Genomic DNA, 12,101 nt, shown 5'->3' on the forward strand with positions numbered 1-12,101 from the left:
CACCTGACCTAGCCTCTGTTGCCCATCCTCGTCAGTTTCAGAGGGTAGATTTCTCCGTGTTGCTTTTTCCCCAGGTCTCCACGCCCTTGTGTGTTTCTTTTGCTTAACGTTTGCCACCTGAAGCCAGCCTCTCTTGCCCATCTTCCTCAGTTTCAGAGGGTAGATATTTCAGGGTTGCTTTTTCCCCAGGTCTCCACGCCTTTGGGTTTTGTTTTTGCTTAACGATTGCCACCTGAGGTAGCCTCTCTTGCCCATCTTCCTCAGTTTCAGAGGGTGGATTTCTCCGTGTTGCTTTTTCCACAGGTCTCCACGCCCTTGTGTGTTTCTTTTGCTTCACGATTGCCACCTGAGGTAGCCTCTGTTGCCCATCCTCGTCAGTTTCAGAGGGTAGATTTCTCAGTGCTGCTTTTTCCCCAGGTCTCCACGCCCTCGTGTGTTTCTTTTGCTTAAAGTTTGTCACCTGAAGCCAGCCTCTCTTGCCCATCTTCCTCAGTTTCAGAGGGTAGATATTTCAGCGTTGCTTTTTCCCCAGGTCTTCACACCTTAGTGTTTTGTTTTTGCTTAACGATTGCCACCTGGGCTAGCCTCTGTTTCCCATCTTCCTCAGTTTCAGAGGGTTGATATTTCAGGGTTGCTTTTTCCCCAGGTCTCCACGCCCTTGTGTGTTTCTTTTGCTTAACGATTGCCACCTGACCTAGCCTCTGTTGCCCATCCTCGTCAGTTTCAGAGGGTAGATTTCTCCGTGTTGCTTTTTCCCCAGGTCTCCACGCCCTTGTGTGTTTCTTTTGCTTAACGTTTGCCACCTGAAGCCAGCCTCTCTTGCCCATCTTCCTCAGTTTCAGAGGGTAGATATTTCAGGGTTGCTTTTTACCCAGGTCTCCACGCTTTTGGGTTTTGTTTTTGCTTAACGATTGCCACCTGAGGTAGCCTCTGTTGCCCATCTTCCTCAGTTTCAGAGGGTGGATTTCTCAGTGTTGCTTTTTACCCAGGTCTCCACGCCCTTGTGTGTTTCTTTTGCTTAAAGATTGCCACCTGAGCTAGCCTCTGTTGCCCATCTTCGTCCGTTTCAGAGGGTAGATTTCTCAGTGTTGCCTTTTCGCCAGCTCCCCACGCCCTTGTGTGTTTCTTTTGCTTAAAGATTGTCACCTGAGCTAGGCACTGTTGCCCTGCTTCCTCAGTTTCAGAGGGTACCTTTTTCAGGGTAGCTTTTTGACCGGGTCTCCTCGCCATTGTATTTTTCTATTTCACTTTTTTTGCATAAAGATTGCCACCTGAGCTAGCCTCTGTTGCCCATCTTCTTCGGTTTCAGAGGGTAGATTTCTCAGTGTTTCATGTTCGCCAGCTCTCCACGCCCTTGCGTCTTTTTTTTTTTTTTGCTTAAAGGTTGCAACCTGAGCTAGCTTCTTTTGCCCATGTTCGTCAGTTTCAGAGGGTGGATTTCTCCGTGTTGCTTTTTCCCCAGGTCTCCACGCCCTTGTGTGTTTCTTTTGCTTAACGATTGCCACCTGAGGTAGCCTCTGTTGCCCATCCTCGTCAGTTTCAGAGGGTGGATTTCTCCCTGTTGCTTTTTCCCCAGGTCTCCACGCCCTTGTGTGTTTCTTTTGCTTAAAGTTTGCCACCTGAAGCCAGCCTCTCTTGCCCATCTTCCTCAGTTTCAGAGGGTAGATATTTCAGGGTTGCTTTTTCCCCAGGTCTCCACGCCTTTGCATTTTGTTTTTGCTTAACGATTGCCACCTGAGGTAGCCTCTCTTGCCCATCTTCCTCAGTTTCAGAGGGTGGATTTCTCCGTGTTGCTTTTTCCACAGGTCTCCACGCCCTTGTGTGTTTCTTTTGCTTCACGATTGCCACCTGAGGTAGCCTCTGTTGCCCATCCTCGTCAGTTTCAGAGGGTAGATTTCTCAGTGCTGCTTTTTCCCCAGGTCTCCACGCCCTCGTGTGTTTCTTTTGCTTAAAGTTTGTCACCTGAAGCCAGCCTCTCTTGCCCATCTTCCTCAGTTTCAGAGGGTAGATATTTCAGCGTTGCTTTTTCCCCAGGTCTTCACACCTTAGTGTTTTGTTTTTGCTTAACGATTGCCACCTGGGCTAGCCTCTGTTTCCCATCTTCCTCAGTTTCAGAGGGTTGATATTTCAGGGTTGCTTTTTCCCCAGGTCTCCACGCCCTTGTGTGTTTCTTTTGCTTCACGATTGCCACCTGAGGTAGCCTCTGTTGCCCATCCTCGTCAGTTTCAGAGGGTAGATATATCAGGGTTGCTTTTTCCCCAGGTCTCCACGCCCTTGTGTGTTTCTTTTGCTTAAAGTTTGCCACCTGAAGCCAGCCTCTCTTGCCCATCTTCCTCAGTTTCAGAGGGTAGATATTTCAGGGTTGCTTTTTCCCCAGGTCTCCACGCCTTTGGGTCTTGCTTCTGCTTAACGATTGCCACCTGAGGTAGCCTCTGTTGCCCTTGTTCCTCAGTTTCAGAGGGTGGATTTCTCCGTGTTGCTTTTTCCCCAGGTCTCCACGCCCTTGTGTGTTTCTTTTGCTTAACGATTGCCACCTGAGGTAGCCTCTGTTGCCCATCCTCGTCAGTTTCAGAGGGTGGATTTCTCCCTGTTGCTTTTTCCCCAGGTCTCCACGCCCTTGTGTGTTTCTTTTGCTTAAAGTTTGCCACCTGAAGCCAGCCTCTCTTGCCCATCTTCCTCAGTTTCAGAGGGTAGATATTTCAGGGTTGCTTTTTCCCCAGGTCTCCACGCCTTTGGGTTTTGTTTTTGCTTAACGATTGCCACCTGAGGTAGCCTCTCTTGCCCATCTTCCTCAGTTTCAGAGGGTGGATTTCTCCGTGTTGCTTTTTCCACAGGTCTCCACGCCCTTGTGTGTTTCTTTTGCTTCACGATTGCCACCTGAGGTAGCCTCTGTTGCCCATCCTCGTCAGTTTCAGAGGGTAGATTTCTCAGTGCTGCTTTTTCCCCAGGTCTCCACGCCCTCGTGTGTTTCTTTTGCTTAAAGTTTGTCACCTGAAGCCAGCCTCTCTTGCCCATCTTCCTCAGTTTCAGAGGGTAGATATTTCAGCGTTGCTTTTTCCCCAGGTCTTCACACCTTAGTGTTTTGTTTTTGCTTAACGATTGCCACCTGGGCTAGCCTCTGTTTCCCATCTTCCTCAGTTTCAGAGGGTTGATATTTCAGGGTTGCTTTTTCCCCAGGTCTCCACGCCCTTGTGTGTTTCTTTTGCTTAACGATTGCCACCTGACCTAGCCTCTGTTGCCCATCCTCGTCAGTTTCAGAGGGTAGATTTCTCCGTGTTGCTTTTTCCCCAGGTCTCCACGCCCTTGTGTGTTTCTTTTGCTTAACGTTTGCCACCTGAAGCCAGCCTCTCTTGCCCATCTTCCTCAGTTTCAGAGGGTAGATATTTCAGGGTTGCTTTTTCCCCAGGTCTCCACGCCTTTGGGTTTTGTTTTTGCTTAACGATTGCCACCTGAGGTAGCCTCTCTTGCCCATCTTCCTCAGTTTCAGAGGGTGGATTTCTCCGTGTTGCTTTTTCCACAGGTCTCCACGCCCTTGTGTGTTTCTTTTGCTTCACGATTGCCACCTGAGGTAGCCTCTGTTGCCCATCCTCGTCAGTTTCAGAGGGTAGATTTCTCAGTGCTGCTTTTTCCCCAGGTCTCCACGCCCTCGTGTGTTTCTTTTGCTTAAAGTTTGTCACCTGAAGCCAGCCTCTCTTGCCCATCTTCCTCAGTTTCAGAGGGTAGATATTTCAGCGTTGCTTTTTCCCCAGGTCTTCACACCTTAGTGTTTTGTTTTTGCTTAACGATTGCCACCTGGGCTAGCCTCTGTTTCCCATCTTCCTCAGTTTCAGAGGGTTGATATTTCAGGGTTGCTTTTTCCCCAGGTCTCCACGCCCTTGTGTGTTTCTTTTGCTTAACGATTGCCACCTGACCTAGCCTCTGTTGCCCATCCTCGTCAGTTTCAGAGGGTAGATTTCTCCGTGTTGCTTTTTCCCCAGGTCTCCACGCCCTTGTGTGTTTCTTTTGCTTAACGTTTGCCACCTGAAGCCAGCCTCTCTTGCCCATCTTCCTCAGTTTCAGAGGGTAGATATTTCAGGGTTGCTTTTTACCCAGGTCTCCACGCTTTTGGGTTTTGTTTTTGCTTAACGATTGCCACCTGAGGTAGCCTCTGTTGCCCATCTTCCTCAGTTTCAGAGGGTGGATTTCTCAGTGTTGCTTTTTACCCAGGTCTCCACGCCCTTGTGTGTTTCTTTTGCTTAAAGATTGCCACCTGAGCTAGCCTCTGTTGCCCATCTTCGTCCGTTTCAGAGGGTAGATTTCTCAGTGTTGCCTTTTCGCCAGCTCCCCACGCCCTTGTGTGTTTCTTTTGCTTAAAGATTGTCACCTGAGCTAGGCACTGTTGCCCTGCTTCCTCAGTTTCAGAGGGTACCTTTTTCAGGGTAGCTTTTTGACCGGGTCTCCTCGCCATTGTATTTTTCTATTTCACTTTTTTTGCATAAAGATTGCCACCTGAGCTAGCCTCTGTTGCCCATCTTCTTCGGTTTCAGAGGGTAGATTTCTCAGTGTTTCATGTTCGCCAGCTCTCCACGCCCTTGCGTCTTTTTTTTTTTTTTGCTTAAAGGTTGCAACCTGAGCTAGCTTCTTTTGCCCATGTTCGTCAGTTTCAGAGGGTGGATTTCTCCGTGTTGCTTTTTCCCCAGGTCTCCACGCCCTTGTGTGTTTCTTTTGCTTAACGATTGCCACCTGAGGTAGCCTCTGTTGCCCATCCTCGTCAGTTTCAGAGGGTAGATATATCAGGGTTGCTTTTTCCCCAGGTATCCACGCCCTTGTGTGTTTCTTTTGCTTAAAGTTTGCCACCTGAAGCCAGCCTCTCTTGCCCATCTTCCTCAGTTTCAGAGGGTAGATATTTCAGGGTTGCTTTTTCCCCAGGTCTCCACGCCTTTGGGTCTTGCTTCTGCTTAACGATTGCCACCTGAGGTAGCCTCTGTTGCCCTTGTTCCTCAGTTTCAGAGGGTGGATTTCTCCGTGTTGCTTTTTCCCCAGGTCTCCACGCCCTTGTGTGTTTCTTTTGCTTAACGATTGCCACCTGAGGTAGCCTCTGTTGCCCATCCTCGTCAGTTTCAGAGGGTGGATTTCTCCCTGTTGCTTTTTCCCCAGGTCTCCACGCCCTTGTGTGTTTCTTTTGCTTAAAGTTTGCCACCTGAAGCCAGCCTCTCTTGCCCATCTTCCTCAGTTTCAGAGGGTAGATATTTCAGGGTTGCTTTTTCCCCAGGTCTCCACGCCTTTGGGTTTTGTTTTTGCTTAACGATTGCCACCTGAGGTAGCCTCTCTTGCCCATCTTCCTCAGTTTCAGAGGGTGGATTTCTCCGTGTTGCTTTTTCCACAGGTCTCCACGCCCTTGTGTGTTTCTTTTGCTTCACGATTGCCACCTGAGGTAGCCTCTGTTGCCCATCCTCGTCAGTTTCAGAGGGTAGATTTCTCAGTGCTGCTTTTTCCCCAGGTCTCCACGCCCTCGTGTGTTTCTTTTGCTTAAAGTTTGTCACCTGAAGCCAGCCTCTCTTGCCCATCTTCCTCAGTTTCAGAGGGTAGATATTTCAGCGTTGCTTTTTCCCCAGGTCTTCACACCTTAGTGTTTTGTTTTTGCTTAACGATTGCCACCTGGGCTAGCCTCTGTTTCCCATCTTCCTCAGTTTCAGAGGGTTGATATTTCAGGGTTGCTTTTTCCCCAGGTCTCCACGCCCTTGTGTGTTTCTTTTGCTTAACGATTGCCACCTGACCTAGCCTCTGTTGCCCATCCTCGTCAGTTTCAGAGGGTAGATTTCTCCGTGTTGCTTTTTCCCCAGGTCTCCACGCCCTTGTGTGTTTCTTTTGCTTAACGTTTGCCACCTGAAGCCAGCCTCTCTTGCCCATCTTCCTCAGTTTCAGAGGGTAGATATTTCAGGGTTGCTTTTTACCCAGGTCTCCACGCTTTTGGGTTTTGTTTTTGCTTAACGATTGCCACCTGAGGTAGCCTCTGTTGCCCATCTTCCTCAGTTTCAGAGGGTGGATTTCTCAGTGTTGCTTTTTACCCAGGTCTCCACGCCCTTGTGTGTTTCTTTTGCTTAAAGATTGCCACCTGAGCTAGCCTCTGTTGCCCATCTTCGTCCGTTTCAGAGGGTAGATTTCTCAGTGTTGCCTTTTCGCCAGCTCCCCACGCCCTTGTGTGTTTCTTTTGCTTAAAGATTGTCACCTGAGCTAGGCACTGTTGCCCTGCTTCCTCAGTTTCAGAGGGTACCTTTTTCAGGGTAGCTTTTTGACCGGGTCTCCTCGCCATTGTATTTTTCTATTTCACTTTTTTTGCATAAAGATTGCCACCTGAGCTAGCCTCTGTTGCCCATCTTCTTCGGTTTCAGAGGGTAGATTTCTCAGTGTTTCATGTTCGCCAGCTCTCCACGCCCTTGCGTCTTTTTTTTTTTTTTGCTTAAAGGTTGCAACCTGAGCTAGCTTCTTTTGCCCATGTTCGTCAGTTTCAGAGGGTGGATTTCTCCGTGTTGCTTTTTCCCCAGGTCTCCACGCCCTTGTGTGTTTCTTTTGCTTAACGATTGCCACCTGAGGTAGCCTCTGTTGCCCATCCTCGTCAGTTTCAGAGGGTAGATATATCAGGGTTGCTTTTTCCCCAGGTCTCCACGCCCTTGTGTGTTTCTTTTGCTTAAAGTTTGCCACCTGAAGCCAGCCTCTCTTGCCCATCTTCCTCAGTTTCAGAGGGTAGATATTTCAGGGTTGCTTTTTCCCCAGGTCTCCACGCCTTTGGGTCTTGCTTCTGCTTAACGATTGCCACCTGAGGTAGCCTCTGTTGCCCTTGTTCCTCAGTTTCAGAGGGTGGATTTCTCCGTGTTGCTTTTTCCCCAGGTCTCCACGCCCTTGTGTGTTTCTTTTGCTTCACGATTGCCACCTGAGGTAGCCTCTGTTGCCCATCCTCGTCAGTTTCAGAGGGTAGATATATCAGGGTTGCTTTTTCCCCAGGTCTCCACGCCCTTGTGTGTTTCTTTTGCTTAAAGTTTGCCACCTGAAGCCAGCCTCTCTTGCCCATCTTCCTCAGTTTCAGAGGGTAGATATTTCAGGGTTGCTTTTTCCCCAGGTCTCCACGCCTTTGGGTTTTGTTTTTGCTTAACGATTGCCACCTGAGGTAGCCTCTCTTGCCCATCTTCCTCAGTTTCAGAGGGTGGATTTCTCCGTGTTGCTTTTTCCACAGGTCTCCACGCCCTTGTGTGTTTCTTTTGCTTAACGATTGCCACCTGACCTAGCCTCTGTTGCCCATCCTCGTCAGTTTCAGAGGGTAGATTTCTCCGTGTTGCTTTTTCCCCAGGTCTCCACGCCCTTGTGTGTTTCTTTTGCTTAACGTTTGCCACCTGAAGCCAGCCTCTCTTGCCCATCTTCCTCAGTTTCAGAGGGTAGATATTTCAGGGTTGCTTTTTACCCAGGTCTCCACGCTTTTGGGTTTTGTTTTTGCTTAACGATTGCCACCTGAGGTAGCCTCTGTTGCCCATCTTCCTCAGTTTCAGAGGGTGGATTTCTCAGTGTTGCTTTTTACCCAGGTCTCCACGCCCTTGTGTGTTTCTTTTGCTTAAAGATTGCCACCTGAGCTAGCCTCTGTTGCCCATCTTCGTCCGTTTCAGAGGGTAGATTTCTCAGTGTTGCCTTTTCGCCAGCTCCCCACGCCCTTGTGTGTTTCTTTTGCTTAAAGATTGTCACCTGAGCTAGGCACTGTTGCCCTGCTTCCTCAGTTTCAGAGGGTACCTTTTTCAGGGTAGCTTTTTGACCGGGTCTCCTCGCCATTGTATTTTTCTATTTCACTTTTTTTGCATAAAGATTGCCACCTGAGCTAGCCTCTGTTGCCCATCTTCTTCGGTTTCAGAGGGTAGATTTCTCAGTGTTTCATGTTCGCCAGCTCTCCACGCCCTTGCGTCTTTTTTTTTTTTTTGCTTAAAGGTTGCAACCTGAGCTAGCTTCTTTTGCCCATGTTCGTCAGTTTCAGAGGGTGGATTTCTCCGTGTTGCTTTTTCCCCAGGTCTCCACGCCCTTGTGTGTTTCTTTTGCTTAACGATTGCCACCTGAGGTAGCCTCTGTTGCCCATCCTCGTCAGTTTCAGAGGGTAGATATATCAGGGTTGCTTTTTCCCCAGGTCTCCACGCCCTTGTGTGTTTCTTTTGCTTAAAGTTTGCCACCTGAAGCCAGCCTCTCTTGCCCATCTTCCTCAGTTTCAGAGGGTAGATATTTCAGGGTTGCTTTTTCCCCAGGTCTCCACGCCTTTGGGTCTTGCTTCTGCTTAACGATTGCCACCTGAGGTAGCCTCTGTTGCCCTTGTTCCTCAGTTTCAGAGGGTGGATTTCTCCGTGTTGCTTTTTCCCCAGGTCTCCACGCCCTTGTGTGTTTCTTTTGCTTAACGATTGCCACCTGAGGTAGCCTCTGTTGCCCATCCTCGTCAGTTTCAGAGGGTGGATTTCTCCCTGTTGCTTTTTCCCCAGGTCTCCACGCCCTTGTGTGTTTCTTTTGCTTAAAGTTTGCCACCTGAAGCCAGCCTCTCTTGCCCATCTTCCTCAGTTTCAGAGGGTAGATATTTCAGGGTTGCTTTTTCCCCAGGTCTCCACGCCTTTGGGTTTTGTTTTTGCTTAACGATTGCCACCTGAGGTAGCCTCTCTTGCCCATCTTCCTCAGTTTCAGAGGGTGGATTTCTCCGTGTTGCTTTTTCCACAGGTCTCCACGCCCTTGTGTGTTTCTTTTGCTTCACGATTGCCACCTGAGGTAGCCTCTGTTGCCCATCCTCGTCAGTTTCAGAGGGTAGATTTCTCAGTGCTGCTTTTTCCCCAGGTCTCCACGCCCTCGTGTGTTTCTTTTGCTTAAAGTTTGTCACCTGAAGCCAGCCTCTCTTGCCCATCTTCCTCAGTTTCAGAGGGTAGATATTTCAGCGTTGCTTTTTCCCCAGGTCTTCACACCTTAGTGTTTTGTTTTTGCTTAACGATTGCCACCTGGGCTAGCCTCTGTTTCCCATCTTCCTCAGTTTCAGAGGGTTGATATTTCAGGGTTGCTTTTTCCCCAGGTCTCCACGCCCTTGTGTGTTTCTTTTGCTTAACGATTGCCACCTGACCTAGCCTCTGTTGCCCATCCTCGTCAGTTTCAGAGGGTAGATTTCTCCGTGTTGCTTTTTCCCCAGGTCTCCACGCCCTTGTGTGTTTCTTTTGCTTAACGTTTGCCACCTGAAGCCAGCCTCTCTTGCCCATCTTCCTCAGTTTCAGAGGGTAGATATTTCAGGGTTGCTTTTTACCCAGGTCTCCACGCTTTTGGGTTTTGTTTTTGCTTAACGATTGCCACCTGAGGTAGCCTCTGTTGCCCATCTTCCTCAGTTTCAGAGGGTGGATTTCTCAGTGTTGCTTTTTACCCAGGTCTCCACGCCCTTGTGTGTTTCTTTTGCTTAAAGATTGCCACCTGAGCTAGCCTCTGTTGCCCATCTTCGTCCGTTTCAGAGGGTAGATTTCTCAGTGTTGCCTTTTCGCCAGCTCCCCACGCCCTTGTGTGTTTCTTTTGCTTAAAGATTGTCACCTGAGCTAGGCACTGTTGCCCTGCTTCCTCAGTTTCAGAGGGTACCTTTTTCAGGGTAGCTTTTTGACCGGGTCTCCTCGCCATTGTATTTTTCTATTTCACTTTTTTTGCATAAAGATTGCCACCTGAGCTAGCCTCTGTTGCCCATCTTCTTCGGTTTCAGAGGGTAGATTTCTCAGTGTTTCATGTTCGCCAGCTCTCCACGCCCTTGCGTCTTTTTTTTTTTTTTGCTTAAAGGTTGCAACCTGAGCTAGCTTCTTTTGCCCATGTTCGTCAGTTTCAGAGGGTGGATTTCTCCGTGTTGCTTTTTCCCCAGGTCTCCACGCCCTTGTGTGTTTCTTTTGCTTAACGATTGCCACCTGAGGTAGCCTCTGTTGCCCATCCTCGTCAGTTTCAGAGGGTAGATATATCAGGGTTGCTTTTTCCCCAGGTCTCCACGCCCTTGTGTGTTTCTTTTGCTTAAAGTTTGCCACCTGAAGCCAGCCTCTCTTGCCCATCTTCCTCAGTTTCAGAGGGTAGATATTTCAGGGTTGCTTTTTCCCCAGGTCTCCACGCCTTTGGGTCTTGCTTCTGCTTAACGATTGCCACCTGAGGTAGCCTCTGTTGCCCTTGTTCCTCAGTTTCAGAGGGTGGATTTCTCCGTGTTGCTTTTTCCCCAGGTCTCCACGCCCTTGTGTGTTTCTTTTGCTTAACGATTGCCACCTGAGGTAGCCTCTGTTGCCCATGCTCGTCAGTTTCAGAGGGTGGATTTCTCCCTGTTGCTTTTTCCCCAGGTCTCCACGCCCTTGTGTGTTTCTTTTGCTTAAAGTTTGCCACCTGAAGCCAGCCTCTCTTGCCCATCTTCCTCAGTTTCAGAGGGTAGATATTTCAGGGTTGCTTTTTCCCCAGGTCTCCACGCCTTTGCGTTTTGTTTTTGCTTAACGATTGCCACCTGAGGTAGCCTCTCTTGCCCATCTTCCTCAGTTTCAGAGGGTGGATTTCTCCGTGTTGCTTTTTCCACAGGTCTCCACGCCCTTGTGTGTTTCTTTTGCTTCACGATTGCCACCTGAGGTAGCCTCTGTTGCCCATCCTCGTCAGTTTCAGAGGGTAGATTTCTCAGTGCTGCTTTTTCCCCAGGTCTCCACGCCCTCGTGTGTTTCTTTTGCTTAAAGTTTGTCACCTGAAGCCAGCCTCTCTTGCCCATCTTCCTCAGTTTCAGAGGGTAGATATTTCAGCGTTGCTTTTTCCCCAGGTCTTCACACCTTAGTGTTTTGTTTTTGCTTAACGATTGCCACCTGGGCTAGCCTCTGTTTCCCATCTTCCTCAGTTTCAGAGGGTTGATATTTCAGGGTTGCTTTTTCCCCAGGTCTCCACGCCCTTGTGTGTTTCTTTTGCTTCACGATTGCCACCTGAGGTAGCCTCTGTTGCCCATCCTCGTCAGTTTCAGAGGGTAGATATATCAGGGTTGCTTTTTCCCCAGGTCTCCACGCCCTTGTGTGTTTCTTTTGCTTAAAGTTTGCCACCTGAAGCCAGCCTCTCTTGCCCATCTTCCTCAGTTTCAGAGGGTAGATATTTCAGGGTTGCTTTTTCCCCAGGTCTCCACGCCTTTGGGTCTTGCTTCTGCTTAACGATTGCCACCTGAGGTAGCCTCTGTTGCCCTTGTTCCTCAGTTTCAGAGGGTGGATTTCTCCGTGTTGCTTTTTCCCCAGGTCTCCACGCCCTTGTGTGTTTCTTTTGCTTAACGATTGCCACCTGAGGTAGCCTCTGTTGCCCATCCTCGTCAGTTTCAGAGGGTGGATTTCTCCCTGTTGCTTTTTCCCCAGGTCTCCACGCCCTTGTGTGTTTCTTTTGCTTAAAGTTTGCCACCTGAAGCCAGCCTCTCTTGCCCATCTTCCTCAGTTTCAGAGGGTAGATATTTCAGGGTTGCTTTTTCCCCAGGTCTCCACGCCTTTGGGTTTTGTTTTTGCTTAACGATTGCCACCTGAGGTAGCCTCTCTTGCCCATCTTCCTCAGTTTCAGAGGGTGGATTTCTCCGTGTTGCTTTTTCCACAGGTCTCCACGCCCTTGTGTGTTTCTTTTGCTTCACGATTGCCACCTGAGGTAGCCTCTGTTGCCCATCCTCGTCAGTTTCAGAGGGTAGATTTCTCAGTGCTGCTTTTTCCCCAGGTCTCCACGCCCTCGTGTGTTTCTTTTGCTTAAAGTTTGTCACCTGAAGCCAGCCTCTCTTGCCCATCTTCCTCAGTTTCAGAGGGTAGATATTTCAGCGTTGCTTTTTCCCCAGGTCTTCACACCTTAGTGTTTTGTTTTTGCTTAACGATTGCCACCTGGGCTAGCCTCTGTTTCCCATCTTCCTCAGTTTCAGAGGGTTGATATTTCAGGGTTGCTTTTTCCCCAGGTCTCCACGCCCTTGTGTGTTTCTTTTGCTTAACGATTGCCACCTGACCTAGCCTCTGTTGCCCATCCTCGTCAGTTTCAGAGGGTAGATTTCTCCGTGTTGCTTTTTCCCCAGGTCTCCACGCCCTTGTGTGTTTCTTTTGCTTAACGTTTGCCACCTGAAGCCAGCCTCT

This window comes from Equus asinus, chromosome 10 (assembly GCF_041296235.1).
Source record: "Equus asinus isolate D_3611 breed Donkey chromosome 10, EquAss-T2T_v2, whole genome shotgun sequence".
Taxonomy (NCBI): Eukaryota; Metazoa; Chordata; class Mammalia; order Perissodactyla; family Equidae; genus Equus; species Equus asinus.